The sequence below is a fragment of the Cupressus sempervirens genome, chromosome 5 (assembly GCF_028749045.1).
Source record: "Cupressus sempervirens isolate cs-2001-9-10 chromosome 5, ASM2874904v1, whole genome shotgun sequence".
NCBI classification, from domain to species: domain Eukaryota; kingdom Viridiplantae; phylum Streptophyta; class Pinopsida; order Cupressales; family Cupressaceae; genus Cupressus; species Cupressus sempervirens.
In genome coordinates, this window is record NC_143122.1 from 321708500 (window position 1) to 321726141 (window position 17642).

Genomic DNA, 17642 nt, shown 5'->3' on the forward strand with positions numbered 1-17642 from the left:
AAAGTTGGATCAAAAAAAAATCTTCTAACTAAAACATGAATATTCTTAAGAATCTATCATCTACAAACTACAATATAAAGAAATTAATAGTTCTAAAACCATTCTATTTCATAAAACTATTTTTTCCCGATTTAAAGATAAATTTTATGATGTTAGAGATTTAAAAAAATAATTTACATTTTATAACGTAATCAAATTCTATTTATTGCAGACTAAACATTTTATTAAAATTCAATTGATGCAGAATGGTGGATCCAATAATTGCCTACTATGCAAAAGGCCAGCTCTCTGCCCTCATTGCTGATCAAAATGTGGCTTTTGATATTGTAAGTATCACCACACAATATTAAGAGTGTTAATTGAATTGTTTTGATAAACATTAATCATAGTCATAATTTTCTTCATGTATTTATAAATACAAATAATATAAACTTCAGGTCCCGGTAGATATGGTTGTAAACACAATACTTGCAGTAATGGCAAAGCATGTTGGCAAATCTAGGCTGGAGGGGTAAGCATGTTTTATCTATATTTTAAATCCCACCCTTATGTTGACATGAGGGCTAAACTAGTAAAAGTAAAGGATTCTCTCGAGCTGTTTGGCAACATGGAAGATCTATCTTCTCATCCCATAAACAAATCATTAAATGTAAGTTGCACTAGATTTTTTTTTAATAATTCATGATTATATAATTTTTTTAAGACATATTTAGAGGAATTTTGATGTGCAAGTGTTTACTTATTTAAAAAATTTTATAGTTATTATTCAGTTGTCTTAATTGATACGAGTTTCTCAGAAACATACATATATGAATTGAAAATTTGAATCTCATTTAATCATCCATCCATAGAGGAGTCATTCTGGTGAAACATATATCAAATTAATTCTATTTTTCTTAATTTAGTCATTTCACTTAAAATTTTAGAACATTGATTACAACAATGGGTGATGATAATAGACAAATGGGCACCCTTTTGTTCAAGTGGAAAAGCAAGAATGCATTGCCATGAAAGTAAGAGCTCGTGTGAATAGACACATTGGCAGGATATACCAGTCATATTTTACTTGCAGAGCAAGGTATTTGATCAAATCCATTTCACTGTTTTCATTGTTCTTCTTATATTAAGAAACTATCTCATAAGAATTGTATTTATTTTGATTTCAGATTTGATAACTCAAACACAAATAAATTATTCCAAGAACTCTCCCAAGAGGAAAGGGAAATATTTGGATTTGATGTAAATAGGATAGAATGGGATGATTACATTATGAAGGTTCATATTCTGGGACTCCTTGAAAATGTCATGATGAAAAATAGATCTAAAGCCATCGAACATGACAGAAATCCTGCAGTCCTTCTATTGGTGAGGTCTTAAGACTTCTATGTGTGCTTGTTTTTATAGGTTGTCTTAATTTTTGTGAGTTTGAGGGAGTTGTTTATGAAAAATTCTATGTAGAAAACTAAAATCTACAGCAATATTTGGGAGAGTTTTTTATTAAAATTCTCTGTTATTCTTAGTAGTTAATAGTAGTTAAATATTCATGGTGTTGTTGATTAAGTAATTGAGAGGATGTTGCTTGAGAAGTTTTTTAGATGCATTTATTAAAGGGAATATATGATTATGAGATGTTTGTTATCTATTAAAAGAGTAATTCATAGAAGTTAATAATTATTAAAAAATAAATTTATTATTTTACTTTTGAAAATGATAAAGTAAAATATAATTCAAGATAAATTTGTAAGTATTTTTGTATTTTTAAAATGTATATATAAACATCTTTATGAAGTTGTTTTAATCAAGAAATGATATTGTATTTTGATAATAGGTTTATAAAATTAAGAGTGATTGCCCACAAACTTAGGAGGACTAGTTAGCTTCTACTTGCCCCTTCCTCTCCTCAACTTGGGAGTTGGTAAGACCAGGGTAAGGAGGGGTTAGAGTGCAATATCAAGGTAAGGAGGGGTTAAAGTGCAATATCATTTGATGTCATTTATTAAGCGTGAATAGATTTGAATCCAAGACCTCTTCAATAAGAGGGTCACAATTTACCATTGTGTTATAGGCTCCCACCTATAATTCAAGTTCATGTTATAGGCAAGACTAAAAATTAAATGAATTGGGGTTTAAACTAGGACTGTGATTTGTCTTAGTGTTAGAGTTGTGATTAGTATTATGATTAGAATTAGATTAAGTGTTGTGATTAGCGATGGATTTAGAGTTATGATTAGGTTGAAACAAAATGTAAAATATTATTTTCATAAAAGAATCATTACATAGCAAGACTAGAAATAAATCTTGAAAAATTAGATAGCATCTAAATGAATATCCTATCAAGGAATCCAATGGGAACAAACATAAAATTTATCATGTCATCCATACTAACCTCTATTGTTTGAGAATTTTCTAGGGGAAAAACTCATCAATTACCAACGTTTCGCCCTTTATATGCTAGGGGGTCCATTAACCAAACAACTATTCACCCTATTCTATTCCTTAGGAATGTAGCAAAAGTAAACAAAAGTTTAAAGAGTTACTTAGACTAAGGGTTTACTTGACCAATAAAGATAACTACCAAGTCATTACCTGCATCCTTTACCTTTTTAGCAAATCAACCAAAACCTAGGAATTTGACATAGACAATTTTTCTCTAGCCTAAGTAGTAAGAACAAGAGCTTCCATGAAATTATTCATTTGTTATCCTTTATAACTAGGAAAGAGAAACAAGACAACCATAGAGATATCTCTCCTACTCTCTCATATCCTAGCATGTCGAATATTCCTCCTAGAAGAGTTATGAGTGTTAATCTTCAAAATTATGAGAAAAATAATCTACCTTAGACTTTTTGAATATTCATCTTAGCATACCTACAAAACATTTTCATAAATCTTTTATTACCACATTTGAGTAAGTTCAAATTCATAATAATAATAATGTCACTAGGATCTATATTAGCAAAATATTGCACTTTAGATAAGGTCTCCTAAAGTATGTAGATAACTCTACCATAGTGGATATGCCATCATTTTCTTATCCTAAAACCTTTTCAATTTATTTTTAACTAAAGTTGCTAAATAATGAATATGGGCCCTATAAACAAGGAAAATTATGGGTTTAGAAATAAAAATGATAAGCTAACCATAAAAATGCTATAACATCTTTCAAACAAAAAAACATGATCTCATCAATAAAGTTATGAAATCAAAATTTCATAAATTTAAAATAAAACACAAACAAATTCTATGCAAACCCTTCATCGAACTTCATTATTTTTCTTTCTCCTCTAGTTAAATGTTTTTTCTCAAAAAGATTATTAAGCAAGGATAATTCAATGGAATAACAATAAGGATACTATAATATTGTAGTTTGTTGCTAGTGAAAATGAAGATTTATAGCACAATTTATAGATTTTTAGTGTCACATGAATAGACACGAATAAAAGGATGTGAGAGGACAAGGGTGAAGGAAAGGAAAGGTCAAGTGAGAGCCAAAAGGACAAGGTAGAAGAAAAGAAATAATGCAAGTGCGATTACAAAATGGAGATAAAATTGTAGAGATGCCAATAAATATTAATTTATTAATTCACCTTCATATTGATAATCAACCAATTAAATAATATTCATTTAATTGTGCCAAAAAGATAAATGAGATTAATAAATGCCATATTTATTTATCCTCGGGAGGACATATTAGGACAAGGGGTATAATATTTAAGTTATTATATGTTAGAATGTTTAGAATAATTGGGGGGTGAATCAGTTATCCAAGGTCCAGGTGTACCAATTGAACAAACAAACACTTAAATAACTTTAGATCTTAACATTCAATAGCTTCGTCTCTATAGTCAACTTTCAGTAAACATAAATTAGCAATCCACTATCCTCAATATTACATACTTTGCAAAATGTAAACATTAACAGTAAATTGCCAAATTTAACATCCACACAAGTTTGACACTAGGATTTAATGTGGAAACTCAATTTGGGAAAAACCACCAACAACATGTCACCAATATTTTCACTCTTATGAAGTGAGCTCTATTAGGAGCCAAGTGTATTAAAGATTATGAAACACATAGTTAAATGTGACCTTGTTAAAGGATTTAATCACCCTATTAGGAGTGGCCTTGTTAAAGCACTTTAGAACATTCCATTAGAATGCCACCTTGATTAAAGGATTTACATATGACTGTTAGGTCAACCTCAATTAAAGAATTTTAATACTACATCAATATAATGGTTAGAAAGTAACAACAGGTTTTGATCTGTCAAGTTCAGTTTGCAAATTTGGATCTCAGTTCCGCTCACAAGTTGATCGACTGACAGACCTACATTGTCACCTCAGTCTCTGATTCTCTTGGCAACCCTTCAAGAAATTACACTTCTCTTCTTCTCAACTCTTCTCAACCTTTTGTTTAAGTTTTCTAATCAATAGCATCAACTACCACTCCAACTTTCAACTTCTTGATAAGATTAGCCCTTATACCTCCTTAAATAAGTAATTCTAATATTTTGTCACTTAGACACCACTGTAGATCTCAGGGTTACGATTATATTCAACACATACAATGAATTTTTTCACCTTCTTGTTCATCCTCTTCTTTTCTAGAAACTTCTTCATGACTCCTTACATAGGAACATGCAGACATTGTTTCCTTCGATTTAATTTTCTAGGTCATTCATCCTTTTCTTCAACATGCTTTCCATATTCCAAGAAATCAACTCTGTCAGCTGGAAATTATGATTTATCATAGATTGTTGAAATGTTGTTAATTGGCAATCACTATGTTCTAACACTCGGACATCAATGGGCTACTTGGTCACTAATAGATTTCTTTCTTAGCACATATACTGTCACTCAGTCAATATTGATGCTCAATCAACACTAACTATGGCTCATTCGACACTAGCATCACTCGACATATACTTCAAGTTCCTTAATTTTATGCTCTGTTTCTCGCTCAAGCATGTGCATGAGATCTATCTTTAATCTATTCTTCAAGGATTTATTGTTACTGTCTTGTCCACTTGTAACATGATTCGAACAATCACTTTATCTTGTGAAAGCCTAACTAATTAATTGTCCATTTGTAGTTTCCTCTCCATAACTCAACCTTTCCTCTAGGTGGTTTTGTTATGACCAACTTCTTAAATCCTCTTCATCAATCAAATAGATATGACACTCAAATCAGATAGAAAATAGTCTCACGAATAAGGTTTGACATCAATGACAACATAACAATTGGTCCAATTGTAGTTTTCAACAATTATATACCCCTAAAATCCAGACCAATGACAAGAAGATGACGATTAAACGACTGAGAAAACCTTAATTGGACTAGTGAAAAATGACAAACTGATAAGACATGATGATATCTTACCAATTAATTTAATAATTGTCATTATTTGATTAATGTGTGAATGAAAAAATTGACAAATGATAAAGATCAACTATGCAAAAAATATGTTAAAAGGGAGATCCAAAAGCATTGACCATTTCTACATATTTACATTTTCCCCCTCTTTATGATAATATGATTCTTAGCATTGTTTAGAAGAAAATTTGAGAAAATCATACCCTGGTGGACCAAGGGATGGAGATAAGACACCCCCTAAAAATAACTGGCTTGATTTTTATGACAGAGGATGATTTTTTCAAATAGTTGCAAGACCCAACAAATGAAGAATTTTATGGAAGAAGAAATTAGACAGATAAAAGTTAGTAGTCATGAAATCTTGGTTTTGCATGTGAACTATATCTTTAAAGGGCCTTATTTGATGTATTAAATGGATTCATTGCACCATGATATATAAATTTAGAGCAATTTAATGTGACCCCTTTATAGAAAATTGGCAGATTGTAGACAAGGAATGTGGAAATATTGAAGCATTGGACATACTTGTCCTATAACGTCAAGAAAGATGTAATGCCTCACTAAGGAAACCTCATAACATAGGGTCAAATAAGAACTTAACATTTTTTTCTATAAAGGTATGCATCATACATGCAAGTGCATTAATTAACCATAATACATATAAATAAAGGTGAAACCTACTAGAAGTAAACCACAATCATCACATGATCATACACAAGTGGAAGACTCAAACGACTTCCAAGGGTTCCAAGATAATCCAGACACTTAGGAAAGACAAATGAAAACATTTGAGTCAACTTGTGATAGAATAAATTGAGTCCATGAACCTCATGGAACAAGACCAAACTAATTTCCATGAATTCCAAACAAGGCAACCAACTCATCCTCGGTACAAAATATTGCAAGGTTTATTTTAAGCCCAAATTGAAAAGTGAACTCAATCTCATATACCAAAATAAAAAATGGGAAGTGAATACATGAAAAGGTCCCATAGACAAGGGGAAACCAATATGGAATTCATTGTTTTCATAGACCTAGGAACAACTCTCTAACATCGATACACAAAAGTTATTTCAAAGACATATGTGCAAAATCGAGATTAGACATTGTTAGTCTCGAATAGATGCACAGATTTGATTAACATATGTGTAACTTTGTTGAGTACATGTACAACTTTTATGAACAAATGAATAGCTTTGAGGGTCATATGTGTAGGTTTAGAAAAATATATGCAAAATTTTCTTAAATACGTAGCTAAATTTAAAATACAAATATATTGGATCCAACACAGCTAAAATGAGTACAAATCCACACTGAGGAATATTGAAATGCATGATTTGAGATTGTTCACACTAAATATCACGAATAACATCAAAATCTAACAGATCAAAGGATGTAAAACAAGTATAAATGTATAATGTGAAAATACCAAGTAGGGATCAAAAGAAGCACATCATGCTCAAAACTCTGTCACTGGAGTAATTTTGTCATCCATGCACCAATCCCAATAACAATAAATTATAACTTGACCCTACTACATGGAACCCTGGGCCCACCTGACCATGCTCATGGAGATAGTCACCCGACCACTATCATGAGGTATATATACATGCCAAGAAGTTGCATAACCCAAAGGATAGTACATAGGCCCAATACAATATTCCTAGATTTAGTCTCCTCCATAGATCCATACACACCAATCTTGCACCCAAAGAAAAAATCTAGAGGTAAATCGCTTCCAAACTCAAGGTAAGAAACCAAGTAAAATACAACAAATGCATAAATTCCTAGTTGCTCATTTGGCCACTATGCCAAGAGCTTGTATTTCAAAGGAATCAATGAACCATATTGTGAAGACATGAGGAAATTTCAAAATCCATAAAATGCACCAAAATCCCAAATTTTAGAAAAATCCAGTAAGGTGGGAAAATTGTCATTTTAACATTGAAAGGTTAGGTTTGAATTGTAATTAAAAATATCCAAATCACTCATAATAGGGTGAACCTCAAAAAGCATATTTGTATGACTCATTTACTGCAACAATGAGCTTGTGGGTATAATTCCCCTTATCATTTTCACCTTTCAACAAGGGTTTCCATGATACCAATACCATGGTGTTATGTGTAATGGTTGTGTGGTTGTTTAATATTGTTATATTTTATCTACTAGCACCAATTATATTCTTTACAGTTTGGAAATTAGTATTTCATCTTAACAAATCTATGGTTGAATTTTTTTAATTACTTGTTTGTACTAATTAACCCCACCCCATCCTCACCTCCAATACTTAAGAATCCTAACATCCAACACTGCTAGACACATTAAAAAGTTTACCAACCACCATTTAATTTTTTTGTTAAATATAATAGGAAAAATATTTTATTTTATTTTTATCTTTGTAGAAAAATGTTTTCTATGTAACCATGATTTTATCAGAGAGAGACTCAATTTCCATAGTCCATTATCAATTTATCTTTTTTTTTCTAGATTTGAGTATGTGTGATCTTTTATCATCAACATTTAAAATCATTTTCTATGATCCTTCAACTGGATGAGAAAGAGAGCTAGAGGATATAGAGATATATTTTTCTCCTGCACTTCTCTTTTTAATCTCGATGAAGAATCATAGAGCGTGATCCAATATATTGATGATAATAAATTTCACATAATTGAATCCATAAATAAAATGGATGACATAATTAAAGATGTTAGATTTTCATTGTCCATAGTAATTAGTGTGTGCACTTTTGAATTCAATTTTGTGGATATTATTTGCACAAATGTTTTAGGTCATACTCAATCATCCATCATCAAGATGAAAGAGAGATATTGAAAAAGATTGTAGAGAAGTCCGAACCTGGATAACATTATTTTCTCTTCTTTTTCTTTTCTATTTTCCCCCTTTTAAAATTTATGATAAAAAAGGGTCAATTATATATTAAAATTCATCACTTGGCCATCTTAGACCCAATGGTAATTTTGAAGGTGTGTATGGACATGAACCTTCAATGCAAACTCAATATTATAACAAACATATTATATGAGAAATAAAACCGTTCAAAATGGAAGATTATCCAGCTTTGAACATTTTGAATGAATTTGAACTGGCCAAAATTGTTCGACCTTTTCATGATGATGGCATTTGCCAAACAATGAAAGACATGGCTTTGAAATGGTACAAAAAGAATTCCTAAGCTACTTCCTGATTTGTTATTTTATATTTCAATCTCCATAATCTACGATCCGATTTCTCCTTAAGGGTGGCCTATAAGATGTTTCTGAGACAAGAATTCCCAATATTTAATAAATAATATATTTTTACCTGATGAACTTTGCAGGGCAAGAACATATGGATGGAATGATGTTTATGTGTTCAGCAAGGCGATGGGAGAGATGTTTTTAGACCATAAGAGAGGAGAAATTACATTGGCTATTGTTAGACCTAGTGTGATTGAGGGATCCATTTCCTGGATGGATAGAAGGCCTTCGGTAAGAAGAATCTTGAACTTCATGCATTTATCAAGCATTTACCATCCAAAGACTAGTTTATGGTACTTGTCAAATTGTCTTTGAACATAATTATCAAATTTGCTTGTCATGATTAATTTCATTATAGCATTATGATATAAATTTTAAGAATTAATAGTGTCATTTTTAAAAAGTACAATTAGTGCCTTATATTTTTTTTCCATGGAAATGGATAATACATTTAGTGCTTATTTATTATGATTCAACTCTGTTTAGTCAAGGAATTTCTTCAAAGATTAATTCCACTTAACTTCTATCCCATTTAAAGTTAGTTTGTTACAGTGAGCTTAATATTTAAGGAATTTTCATAGTTAGGTTATGCATGCTTGAGTTAGAATAGCATTAGGATAGGTGAGCTCAAAAGACCCAATCTTTTAGCTGTGTGAACATTACTTAAATTTAATGATGCTAAATGTGTTGTTCTTGCTCATGGAAAATTAGTTCTTATTAACTACTAAACCATAAAACAATGATTGGACCTTCTTGGGAGGTCACCCATTATAGTACTACTTCAAGTGAACTGTGCTTAACCATGAAATTTCCACTCGATTAAGTTTACTTCACTTGCTTATCTATTTGCTTAAATTAGTTTGCTACCATAGACTTAATCTTTGAAGAAACTTTATAGTTAGTTTATGCGTGTTTGAATTAGAACAGCATTAAAATAGATGAACTCTTCATAAGACCATACTTCAACCATGTCGCTTTACTATAATAAATACTAAATATACCATTCTTTCTCCAAAAAAATACTGTAAATTACTATTCCTAAAATATGAATGAATATACTTTCCACTTTACTTTGATTATTACAAGGCCCTTGGAAGTTATTTATGTTCTCAGATTGGTGGTTCATCTGTCATCATCAGCCTTCCTTTGTTGGTTCATTGTTTCATCCTCAATGTAAAACTCTGCCTAAATAAATAATCTTTGTAAGCAAGAGTACATAAAATATTCTACAAGGCCTCTCCCTGCAACCTAGGACCAATAATTTTATGCTTTTATTCTACCTCATTGAGAAATTGTCCTTTTTATGCCTTTTTTTTTCCCTATTTTTTTAAAAAAAACCTTGAATTAAGGCTAAGTTACAAGAATAACAACTATATCAGATAGCTGAAAGAATGATTCATTTATTTAATACAAATCAATAATGACAATACAAGACAAATGAAACATGATTTTTTTTTTTTAATATCCTTTTCAATAGTTTTATAGTTGTGATATTGCTATCAGAATTTAACTGGGTAATTTTTTAGTCAAACTCATTGTCTATTGTAGCATGAGTAGTGATTCACACATGAATAAATGGAACACTTAGCACTCATTGGATCGAGGTGATGTCACCTAGATCCAATGAGTGCTAAGTGTTCCATTGAGAGGTGGATGGATTCATATGTGAATCATATGTGAATCGCTACTCATGATACATGAATCAATGAGTTTGACTATAAAATTACACAATTAAGTCTTGATAGCAATATCACAATTTGACTTGCTATGTAAAAATCTCCTACTTGTCAGTTTTATGGTTGTTGACTAAATTTTGTACATCAATTCAACTGATTCAGGATGGTGGATCCGATAATTGCCTACTACGCTAAAGGCCAACTCTCTGCCCTGATTGTTGATCCAAACGTGACACTTGATATAGTAACTATCAACATCGTCACAGAGTTTTTAGCAGTGTTTTTGTGAATTGTACTGACAAATTTTTATTTTTTTCTACATAGGTCCCAGTAGATATGGTTGCGAACTCAATAATTGCAGTAATGGCAAAACATGCTGGCAAATCTGGCATGGAGGTTTATCAAGTAGCTTCTTCTGTTGCAAATCTAGTACTCACAGGGGAACTTTTTGGGATGTTTTATCGGTACTTCAAAGCTCATCCTTATGCTGATATTAGGGGCAGATCAATAAACGTAAAGAATTCCCTCAAGCGATTTGGCAACATGGAAGATCTTGATTCTCATGCTTTAAACATGTCATTAAATGTAAGTTGTAGTGGATTTTTTTTCCTTTTATTAATGATGGCAGGCATGAACACTTATAGAACATTTTAGACTATGTTGCGGTTTAAATTTTGATGCATGAAATGATTATTACAATATGTACAATGAAAATAGGTAAATGGGCATTCTTTTGTACAAATGGAAAAGCAAGAGTGCATTGCTATGAAATTAGGAGCCCATCTCAACAAACATGTAGGCAGGGTATACCAGTCATATCTTACTTGTAGAGCCAGGTAAATCTATTTAATTAAATTTATTTCATTGTTTTTACTTGGTCTTCTTGCATTAATACACTTTCTTTAACAAGAGTTGTATTCATTTTGACTCTAGATTTGACAACACAAACATAAATAAGTTATTGCAAGAACTCTCCCAAGATGAAAAGGAAATATTTGGATTTGATGTCAATGGTATAGACTGGAATGATTATATTATGAACATTCATATTCCAGGACTTCTTGGAAATGTTATGATGAAAAGAAGATCTAAAGCTATTGAACAAGAGAAGGATCCTGCAGCCCCTCTATTGGTGAGGGCCTAAATAATTGAAAATAGAAGAGAATTAATTGGATTTTTAGTGGATTTTTAGGGACAAGTCCTTATTTGGACGGCTTAAACATCACACACTAAGCTTCATTCCAACACAAAGTGTTAAATAGCCAAAATTGACTTATTCCAAGTATTGATATATATTGTAAAGATTTGACATTTATTGACTAGTACTTTTATTTCTATTTGAAGGTGTACTTATATCTAAAGGAGGTTTAATTGTTATACAAATTGGAGTTTACATAAAATGTTATAAATTTGAAAGTAGCATTAAATAAATAGAGAGTGAATTTGTTGTATTTTTGTAATCTATTATTTTTGTTGAATTTTGTAAGTGAAGAGTATTGAGGAATTCTCACACTATGATAGACAAAAGAAAGTAATGAATAATTCTATGATGGACAAATAAAAATATGAATAAAGAAGAAATTTATTTTGATAATTAGAAATCTTCAATAAATATAATAAAAAATTCAAGAAAATAAACCAAATTATATTAAAATCTAAATTTGAATATATAGAATTCATCATGTTATAACAATAATATTAAGTTATTTTTTATAATATATAATAAATTTACTGAGGTGTTTTTGATATTAAAGCAGTATACTATAAACTAATTATCCACTATATAAATATAAATCAGTGAAAAATTAGAAATTTTATATGAGCTAAATCCAACAGAATGTTAAAATAATACTATAAAAATAACTTAAATCTTTTAACTGAAATTTAATCTAAATACATTCATGACATAACCAAATTTCTATAAAATTGAATAATTTAAAGAGAATCATTATATTTATAATTCTTTCTAGCGCTAATGAGAATTTTAGCAAAGACAAGTGTGGTGTCACGGTGCCTGCAGAAATACTTTCAACTGCGTCTTGTCGAGGGTTGCTTATTTGATAAGTACATTGTTTGGAGCCATAAATGCAATTGTCAGCTGCAAAAATTCATTAATAGTTGATATCAGCAATGAAATCGCTACAGATTCAATTCACCAAATAATAGAGGGATATGGAAAAAGACATTTCCAATTTGGTATTACTTCTAAGAATTTTAGGATAAATGAAATAATATATTATACAATATAAAAAATGTGTTTGTTATTAGTGGTAGAGCTTATCTTTTAAATGGTGATATTGGTGATAGAATGAAATGTATAATTTTATAAAATTAAAAAATTTAATGGAGTTCACATGTGGGAAGATTTAAAGATGATGAGGAAAAATATACCATAAATCAAATGAAATATTTTTTAAAAAGAGGTAGTTCTATTAACAGTATTTTTTTATTGTTTTATATTTATCAAACACTTAACTTATTTCATAACTTATTTTTGAAATGAAAAAATAGCTAAAATAAGGGGGCTGATCTAGAAAGAATAGTAAAAATTCACAACACATCAAAACAACTAGAAATCAAAAAGGTTTATAGGAGATCCCATTTTTTTATTTCAAAAACCCCTCCCTTAAATACCACATAACCATAATAGTGTTTTTCTAAAAATAAGTAGAGTATTCTAGCTTTTTATTTAGAGTATTACTTTGATGTTTCATATTTATCAAAGATTTTACTTGTTTCATAACTTGTTTTTGAAATTAAAAGTAGCAAAAAAAAGAGGGTTGATCTATGAAGAACAATCACAAGTTACAATCAAAACAATCACAAGTTACAACACATCAAAACAACTGGAAAACAAATTCACAATAGATCCCTTCTCTTAATTTAAAAAAATTAAACTGTCTAACTTCCTAGGAAAACCTGCAACTAAGCCAATACGGCTTTTAACAAGAATGTGATAAATAATAATAAAGAAAGTAAATGAGCATACTAAAGGTCCTCAAGTAATTAACTAACTTGAAAAGACTTAAAAAATATTAAAACTAATTATTTCCCTCCTTAGGTTTTCATAGCAACAACTAGGTGTTGTTTAGTGTGGAGCCTGATCAGTCCCCAAGTGGGAGATTGTTAGATTGTAGCCAACATGGTAGCCGACATATTATGGCTGACATGTTATAACGCTAAAGCAGTTTAATACTTGTATAAAAGGGCTTAGGGTTGGGTATTTTTCATAATGTCGTGATACGAAATTGGTTCTTGCGGTGGTATTGAGCTGTAAGGGATTATGGATTGTAATCAGGTTGTAATCACTGGATTGTAATAAGATCGAACTTGTTGTTTGGTGGACGTAGCCCAGGGATTGGGTGAACCACGTTAAATCTTGGTGCCTTGTGTTCATTTCTGTGTGTTCTATTATTTTCTGTTATTGGTTATATTTGCATGTAGTTTTTTATTTCTGTCCATGGTTTATCCTAACAAGTGGTATCAGAGCAAGGTTGTCTTTAAGTTATCCTCTGCAGGAAAGTCTCATGGTTAAGTGGGAGTCTCACAGTTGAGTGGGAGCGATGGCAGATGAGGGTAAGTTGAGGGTTGATAGGTTTAATGGGCAGAACTTCCAGTTATGGAAGATGCAAATGGAAGACTATTTATATCAGAAGGATTTATGGAAGCTGTTGGAAGGAAAAGCCCAGAATCAGGGAACTATGTCAGAGGTTGAATGGGATCTTTTGGACAGAAAGGCACTCGGAAGCATTCGGTTATGCTTGGCACCATCAGTGGCATTTAATATTACAAAAGCAAAGATGACAGAAGATTTGATGAAAACCCTAGCGACACTATATGAAAAGCCCTCCCCTTCAAATAAGGTATTTCTCATGAAGCGTTTATTTAATATGAAAATGGCAGAAGGTGGATCTGTTGCAGATCACTTAAATGAGTTTAATACTATTACTAGTCAATTATCTTCTGTGGGTATCAATTTTGATGAAGAAATTAGGGCTCTCTTGATTTTGTGTTCTTTGCCTGAAAGCTGGAATGGTTGGTAATGGTGGTGAGTAATTATGTTCCTAGATCTAGTACCCTAAAATATGATGATGTGATCGGTGTTATTTTAAGTGAGGAAACTCGTAGAAAATCCTCAGGTGGATCTACATCAGGAAGTGCTTTAAATGCACAAAGAAGGGGCAGAATGACTGAAAGAGGAAGTAAATCTGGAAATCATGGGAAATCAAGAGGAAAGTCAAAGGGGTGGAGGTCTCAATCAAGAGGACCAAATGATTGCTGGTACTGTGGGAAACCAGGGCACAAAAAGAAAGATTGCTGGAATCGAAAGAAAAATGAAAGAGATAAATCAGATGGAGACAAGGAGGAAAATGTGGTAAGTAACAAATCCGAAGAGGATGCTTTGCTTCTGTCTTTAGAGAGTGTTGATGATTCATGGGTTTTAGATTCTGGTGCTTCATTTCATGCTACACCTCATAGAGGTTATTTCATTGATTATGTCCAAGGGGATTTTGGGCTTGTTTATTTGGGGGATAATGAACCCTGTCAAATTGTTGGAAAGGGAAAAATTAAGATTAAGTTGTAGAATGGGAATCATTGGCTACTACATAAGGTAAGACATGTTCCAAAACTAAGTAGAAATTTAATTTCAGCAGGGCAACTCGGTGATGAGGGTTGTGTAGTTACTTTTAATGATAAAAATTGGAAGGTTTCAAAAGGTTCCCTTGTAGTAGCAAAAGGTGTGAAATTAGGAACCTTATATCTTTGTACAGGTCATATTGTTCCTTCTACTTTGATTGTTTCAGAGAAAAATGAATATTCAGGAACAATTACTGCAGTTGAGCAGGGAGAACCAATAGCTGCTATAGATTCTGATACAGCGTTGTGGCACAATAGACTTGGGCACATGAGTGAGAAAGGTATGAAAGTACTTCATTCAAGGAAAGTTTTACCAGGTCTAAAATGTGTGAATATGGATTTCTGTGAAAGTTGTGTGTATGGAAAACAAAAGAGAGTGAGTTTTGTAAAGACAGGGAAGGAAAACAAAAAGGAGAAATTAGAGCTTGTGCATACAGATGTATGGGGACCAGCCCAGGTATCTTCCCTTGGTGGCTCTCATTATTATGTTACATTTATTGATGACGCAACTAGAAAAGTATGGGTTTATTTCCTTAGATAGAAATCTGATGTATTTCAAACTTTTAAGAAATGGAAATGCTTGGTTGAAAATGAGACTGGTAAGAAATTAAAATGTCTCAGATCTGATAATGGTGGTGAGTATTGCAGTCATGAATTTAAAGATTATTGCTCCACTAATGGTATTCGTAGACAAAAAACTATTCCAAGGACTCCACAGGAAAATGGAGTGGCTGAATGCATGAACAGGACTATAATGGAGCGCACAAGGAGCATGGGGTTGCATGTTGGGTTGCCCTTACACATGTGGGCGGAGGCTGTCAATACTGCAGTATATTTGATTAATAGAGGTCCCTCTACTCCTTTGGGTTGTGGTATTCCAGAGGAAGCATGGACTGGTAAGAAGGTGAGTTATTCTTTTCTCAAGACCTTCGGTTGTGAAGCTTTTTCTCATATAGACTCTAAAAATAGAACCAAGCTAGAAGCTAAATCAAAGAAATGTGTCTTTGTTGGATATGGCATTAATGAATTTGGTTATAGGCTTTGGGATTTTGAAAATCTTAAAATTATTAGAAGTCGGGATGTCATATTCAATGAGAAAGTGTTGTACAAAGATCTATTGCAGCAACATGAGAAGAAAGAAGATGATTATGTAGTGCTGGATGATACTCCAAAAGCTAATGTTCCAGCCATTCCTCATGATGTGCAACAACTGCAACAACAAATACCACACACACCAGTGAATTTAGATGGTCAACAAGGCAAATTAGACCTCCACAAAGGTTTTCTCCCTCTTTGTATTCTATTTTACTTACTGATGCTGGTGAACCTGAAAGTTATGATGAAGCTGTGCAGGTGGATACTAAGATTCAGTGGGAGTCTACAATGAAAGATGAAATGGACTCTTTGCTGAAAAATAAGACATGGGATTTGTGCAAGTTGCCTGCAAGTAAGAAGGCTTTACAGAATAAATGGTTTTACAGGTTGAAAGAAGAGGAAGGAGGTAAGAAAATATTTAAGGCCAGGTTAGTTGTAAAAGGATTTGCACAGAAAAAGAGAATTGATTTTGATGAGATATTTTCTCCTGTTGTTAAAATGACTTCTATTCATACTGTTTTAAGTCTTGTGGTTACTGAAGATTTGCATTTAGAGCAGATGGATGTTAAAACAGCCTTTCTTCATGGTGATTTGGATGAAGAAATATATATGGCTCAGCCACAGGGTTTTGAGGTCAAAGGTAAGGAGAACTTAGTGTGCAAATTGAAAAAAAGTTTATATGGCTTGAAGCAAGCACCTCGGCAATGGTATCTGAAATTTGACAGTTTTATGCATAAGCATGGATATAATAGGTGTCATTTAGATTACTGTGTTTATTTTAAAGGGTTGGATGATGATAGCTACATTATTTTATGTTTATATGTTGATGATATGTTTGTAGCTGGGTTTAACATGGATCATATTAAGGGGTTGAGATGCCAATTAGCACATGCATTTGCTATGAAGGATTTGGGGGAAGCAAAACAAATCCTTGGTATGAAGATTTGTAGAGATAGGAAGAACAGAACATTGACGCTATCTCAAGCTGATTATGTTGAGAAGGTGTTGCAACATTTCTCTATGGAGAATGCTAAAGCTATCAGCACACCTTTACCTGGTCATTTGAAATTGACTAAGGAGATGTGTCCCAAGACACAGGAAGAGGAGGATAAGATGTCCAAGGTACCCTATGCTTCAGCTATAGGAAGTTTGATGTATGCTATGGTATGCACTAGGCCAAATATTGCACATGCAATGGGAGTCGTTAGTAGGTATATGAGTCATCCAGGATTTGAGAATTGGAATGCTGTCAAGTGGATTCTCAGATATTTGAGAGGAACATCCAATAAGTGTTTACACTTTGGGGGCTCTACTACTAATTTACAAGGCTATGTTGACTCAGATTTGGCTGGGGATATTGATACCAGGCAGAGTACTACAGGTTATGTCTTTACTATTGGTGGGGCAGCCGTGAGTTGGGTTTCTAGGTTACAGAAGATTAATGCTCTCTCCACTATAGAGGCAGAGTATGTTGCTGCTACAGAGGCAACCAAGGAGATCATATGGCTTTAGTTCTTCTTGGAAGAATTGGGACATCCTTAGAAGGATACTTATTTGTTCACAGATAGTCAGAGTGCCATTCATCTTGCTAAGAATTCAG

At 32.2% G+C, this 17642-nt stretch overlaps 1 pseudogene; it reads left to right on the forward strand.

Annotated features, from left to right (window-relative positions):
* The first annotated feature begins 245 nt into the window (after positions 1–245).
* LOC149555960 (fatty acyl-CoA reductase 2, chloroplastic-like) lies at positions 246–11453 on the forward strand (annotated as a pseudogene).
* The last annotated feature ends 6189 nt before the right edge of the window (positions 11454–17642 follow it).